The sequence below is a fragment of the Oncorhynchus gorbuscha genome, linkage group LG09 (assembly GCF_021184085.1).
Source record: "Oncorhynchus gorbuscha isolate QuinsamMale2020 ecotype Even-year linkage group LG09, OgorEven_v1.0, whole genome shotgun sequence".
Lineage (NCBI taxonomy): Eukaryota > Metazoa > Chordata > Actinopteri > Salmoniformes > Salmonidae > Oncorhynchus > Oncorhynchus gorbuscha.
In genome coordinates, this window is record NC_060181.1 from 76,577,237 (window position 1) to 76,583,304 (window position 6,068).

Here is a 6,068-nt window from a genome sequence, read left to right on the forward strand (position 1 = left end):
CGTGTTGTCGAGTTGTGACGTTTCACCACTGACCTTTTACCTTTTCAACCAAAAGATGACAACAAATCCGTTTTGGACAACTACAATATTGTTTGGCTAATGTAGCTTGTTTGAACATATATTGTACATTTTAAGCAAGTTAGCTAACTTTAGCTTATTTAGCTAGCTAAAATCTTATTGGTTGAAGAATTGGTCTGACCAAAAAGCACATGAACAAAATTAAGTTGTATTTCCGACATCACTAGGAAATAGGAAGCTAAGATGAGCATGTGAATGCAGCATAAAAAAGACCAAAGGAAAATCTCAATTGCATACTCTTTGCGTCCTCTCCTCGCACTTCGTCTTCTTCTCAAAACTCATTGGATGAGAAAGCCAGAGATCCCGCCCCTCTGACCTTCTCCTCCAATGAGTTTTGAGAAGGGAAGGGGAATAGAGGATGTGAGGAGTATGCAATTGAGATCTTCCCCATGTTGAAGTTGCAGGTTAGGAGAGCATTTTAGCTAACCCAAACCCTTTTTGGGAAATCAAATCAAAGTTTATTTGTCACATGCGCCGAATACAACAGGTAGGCCTTACAATGAAATGCTGGTATGTTTGGACCATGATAGTTTGTTGGTGATGTGGACACCAAGGAACTTGAAGCTCTCAACCTGCTCCACTACAGCCCCTTCGATGAGAATGGGGGTGTGCTCGGTCCTCCTTTTCCTGTAGGCCACAATCATCTCCTTAGTCTTGGTTACGTTGAGGGATAGGTTGTTATTCTGGCACCACCCGGCCAGGTCTCTGACATCCTCCCTATAGGCTGTCTCGTCGTTGTCGGTGATCAGGCCTACCACTGTTGTGTTGTCTGCAAACTTAATGATGGTGTTGCAGTCGTGCCATGCAGTCATGGGTGAACAGGGAGTACAGGAGGGAACTGAGCACGCACCTCTGGGCTCCAGGGTTAAGGATCAGCGTGGCAGATGTGTTGCTCCCTACCCTCACCATAACCATAATTATCCTAACCTGCTACGTTAATTCTCCTAACCTGCTGTGTAAGTTCTACTAAGCTGCAAGGAAAAGTTGTCTTAACCTTCCAGTTGTAGCTATATACCACCTAGGGGTTTTATCATTTGGGAAAGATATTATTATGAGCCGTCCTCCCCTCAGCAGCCTCCACTGCACAAAACCCATTGGAGGAAGACAAGGTCAGAGGGGAGGGACCTCTGGCTTTCTCATCCAATGGGTTTTGGGAAGGAAGCGAGGAGGTGTTAAGTATGCAATTGAGATTCTCCCCCAGTTCCAGGCAATGTGCACACATCCTACAAATGTTTAGGTGCAAGGTACATGAAAGGAAAGATTGGTTATGCCACCTAGTGGATTCAATAGTGAATAACATTACTGTAATATCAAATAAAATCCAACTTTATTTGTCACATGCGCTGAATACAACAAGTGTAGACCTTACCGTGAAATGCATACTTAAAAGCTCTTAACCAACAGTGCAGTTCAAGAAGAAGAAAATATTTACCAAGTAGACTAAAATAAAAAGTAATAATAAAAAGTAACACCATAAGAATAACATGACGAGGATATATACAGCGGGCACCGGTACCGAGTCAGTGTGCGGGGCTAAAGGCTAGTTGAGGTAATCTGTACATGTAGGTGGGGGTGAAGTGACTATGCAGAGGTAACAAACAAACAGTGAGTAGCAGCAGTGTACAAAAGGGGGGTCAATGTAAATTGTCCGGTGACGATTTAATGAATTGTTCAGCATCCTTATGGCTTGGGGGTAGAAGATGTTGAGGAGCCTTTTGGTCCTAGACTTGGCGCTCCGGTACCGCTTGCCGTGTGGTAGCAGAGAAAACAGTCTATTACTTGGGTGACTGGAGTCTCTGACAATTTTATGGGCTTTCCTCTGACACCGCCTATTATATAGGTCCTGGATGGCAAGAAGCTTGGCCCCAGTAATGTACTGGGCCGTTTGCACTACCCTCTGTAGCGCCTTAAGGTCAGATGCCAAGCGGTTGCCATACCAGGCAGTGATGCAACCGGTCAGGATGCAATCGATGGTGCAGCTGTAGAACCTTTTGAGGATCTGGGGACCCATGCCAAATATTTTCAGTCTCCTGAGGGGGAAAAGGTGTTGTCGTGCCCTCTTCACAACTATCTTGGTGTGTTTGGACCATGATAGTTTGTTGGTGATGTGGATACCAAGGAACTTGAAACTTTCGACCCGCGCCACTACAGCCCTGTCTATGTCAATGGGGCCCTGTTCGGCCAGCCTTTTCCTGTAGTCCACGATCAGCTCCTTTGTCTTGCTCACATTGAGGGAGAGGTTGTTGTCCTGGCACCACACTGTCAGGTCTCTGACCCTTACCAGTTATCTGACCCTTACTGTAATATTTGACCATGAGAATACATTAGGTCTGTAAGGGTTTTCTTCTGGTGAAAGAGAGGTGAAGACACCATGCATGAATAAACTAACAAAAACAATAAACATGCGAAAACCTAAACAGCCCTATCTGGTGCGAAACACAGAGACAGGAACAATCACCCACAAAACCCAACACAAAACAGGCCCCCTAATGCTACCTTATATAATGTTACTTACCCTACATTATTCATCTCATATGCATATGTATATACTGTACTCTACATCATCGACTGCATCCTTATGTAACACATGTATCACTAGCCACTTTAACTATGCCACTTGTTTACTTTGTCTACACACTCATCTCATATGTATATACTGTACTCGATACCATCTACTGTATGCTGCTCTGTACCATCACTCATTCATATATCCTTATGTACATGTTCCTTATCCCCTTACACTGTGTATAAGACAGTAGTTTTGGAATTGTTAGTTAGATTACTTGTTGGTTATCACTGCATTGTCGGAACTAGAAGCACAAGCATTTCGCTACACTCGCATTAACATCTGCTAACCATGTGTATGTGACAAATAAAATTTGATTTGATTTGATTTATGGTTCCCAATCAGAGACAATGACTAACACCTGCCTCTGATTGAGAACCATATCAGGCCAAACATAAAAATAGACAAACCAGACACACAACATAGAATGCCGACTCAGCTCACGTCCTGACCAACACTAAAACAAGGAAAACACATACGAACGATGGTCAGAACGTGACAAGGTCTTTAAAACTCTGTGATAGCAGACAGCAGCTATAGGCCTAGGTTATTATGGTCATATGTATTATGATCAATTGATTTGATGAGGATGTTGTATTCTAAAGTAAAAGGATTTCTTCTGGAAGAAAAATATTTTATATGACTGGCTGATCATTACGGCCCACTGGACAACCATTCGTCCCAAAGATTGCCCGCTAACTAAAGCAGGCCACTGTGAGTATGCTAATGAGTTACTAGTTAGCTAGCTAGCCAACTTGAAATATCATCAGCTAACTAACTAACTTCATATTAGTTTGTTATTTTGATGTAAGACTAGTCCCTGTGCCCAAGAATGCGAAGGTAACCTGCCTAAATGACTACCACCCTGTAGCACTACTTTGAAAGGTTGGTCATGGCTCACATCAACACCATCATCCCGGAAACCCTAGACCCACTCCAATACGCATAACGCCCCAACAGATCCACAAATTACAATATCTCAATCGCACTCCACACTGCCCTTTCCCATGTGAGAATTGTGTTCATTGACTACAGCTCAGCGTTCAAAACGCCCACAAAGCTCATCACTAAGCTAAGGATCCTGGGGCTAAACACCTCCCTCCGCAACTGGATCCTGGACTTCCTGACGGGCCACCCCCAGGTGGTAAGGGTAGGCAACAACACATCTGCCACACTGATCCTCAATACCGGGGCCCCTCAGGGGTGCTTGCTTAGTCCCATCCTTTACTCCCTGTTCACCCACGACTGCGTGACCAGGCACCACTCCAACACCATCATTAAGTTTGCTGATGACACAACAGCTTGATCACCGACAACGATGAGCCAGGACAACAACCTCTCCCTCAATGTGAGCAAGACAAAGGAGCTCATCGTGGACTACAGGAAAAGGCGGGCCGAACAGGCCCACGTTAACATCACCTGGGCTGCAGTGGAGCGGGTCGAGAGTTAAGTTCCTTGGTGTCCACATCACCAACGAACTATTATAGTCCAAACACACCAAGACAGTTGCGAAGAGGGAACGACAACACCTTTTCCCCTCAGGAGGAGATTTGGCATGGTGCATCCTATATAATAGGCGGTGTCAGAGGAAAGCCAAAAAAATTGTCAGAGATTCCAGTCACCCAAGCCATAGACTGTTTTCTCTGCTACCGCACGGCAAGCAGTACCGGTGCGCCAAGTCTCGGACCAAAAGTCTCCTTAACAGCTTCTACCCCCAAGCCATAAGACTGCTGAACAACTCATCATCAATTGCACTGTTGGTTAAAGGGATTTTAAGTAAGCATTTCACGGTAAGGTCTACGTTGTTGTTTTCGGCGCATGTGAGAAATAAAGCTTGATTTGAAGAGCACAATTCTCCAGCGTACCAGTGGCCATCGAAGATGAGCATTAGCCCACTGAAGTTGGTTACTATGCCAAACTGCAGTCAGGTCAAAACCCTGGTAAGGATGATGAGCATGCAGATTAACTTCCCTGAGGCCTCCCTGCTAGCTGTCCCACTAGAGATTCTGGGTTAGAGTTCAGGCTTCGTTGCAGCCAACCGCGACTGGGTGTCCCATGGGGCGGCGCACAATTGGCCCAGCGTCTTCCGGGTTACGTGAGGGTTTGGCCTGCAGGGATGTCCTTGTCCCATCGCGCATTAGCGACTCCTGTGCCGGGCCGGGCACAGTGCACGCTGACACGGTCGCCAGGTGCACATTGTTTCCTCTGAAACACATTGGCGCGGCTGGCTTCCGGGTTATTGTGACAAAAAGCAGTGCAGCTTGGTTGGGTTGAGTTTCAGAGGACACACGGCTCTCGATCTTCACCTCTCCCGAGTCTGTATGAGAGTTGCAGGAACGAGACAAGACCTTAACTACCAATTGAGATACCATGAAATTGGGGGGTGGGTAAAAGTAACAAAATATTGAATTAAATAAAATAACTTCCCTGAGACGGTTTCTGCAGAGAGTCTTTGGTTGTGTAAACCCACAAGTTTCATCGGCTGTCCGATGCAGTGGAAGAATGTGCAAAGTAGAAATAAAAATAATGGGGTGCAAAGGAGCAAAATAAATAAATAAATAAAATAAATACAGTAGGGAAAGGGGTAGTTGTTTGGGCTAAATTATAGGTGGGCTATGTACAGGTGCAGTAATCTGTGAGCTGCTCTGACAGTTGGTGCTTAAAGCCAGTGAGGGAGATAAGTGTTTCCAGTTTCAGAGATTTTTGTAGTTCGTTCCAGTCATTGGCAGCAGAGAACTGGAAGGAGAGGCGGCCAAAGAAAGAATTGGTTTTGGGGGTGACCAGAGAGATATACCTGCAGTAAGCATTGCAAATTGCATGCTCCCTCAAAATTTGAGACATCTGTGGCATTGTGTTGTGACAAAACTGCACATTTTAGTAACCTTTCATTGTCCCCAGCACAAGGTGCCCCTGTGTAATTCCACTGGATGTCATAAGGTGAATGCACCAATTTGTAAGTCGCTCTGGATAAGAGTGTCTGCTAAATGACTTAAATGTAAATGTAAATGTAATGATCGTGCTGTTAATAAGCTTCTTGAAATGCCACACCTGTCAGGTGGATGGATTATTTAGCAAAGGAGAAATGCTCACTAACAGGGATGTAAACAATTCTGTGCAGAACATTTTAGAGAAGTAAGCTTTATTGTGTGTATGACATTTCTGGGATCTTTTATTTCAGCTCATGAAACATGGGACCAACACTTTACATATTGCGTTTATTTTTGTTTTTTGTTCCGTGTAAATACCACGTTAATGAGAAAATATACCTGGCCATTACAACATATCAAAGATGTTTCACCAAACTTAGTTACTGTTCAACAGGGTTCTCGCCGCTCATTTCCCACAATACCATGTACATTTCTTCTTATGCCATCAAGAATTAATGGGGGCGGACCTTCTCCTGCTGACGCCACGTCTGGTGAAA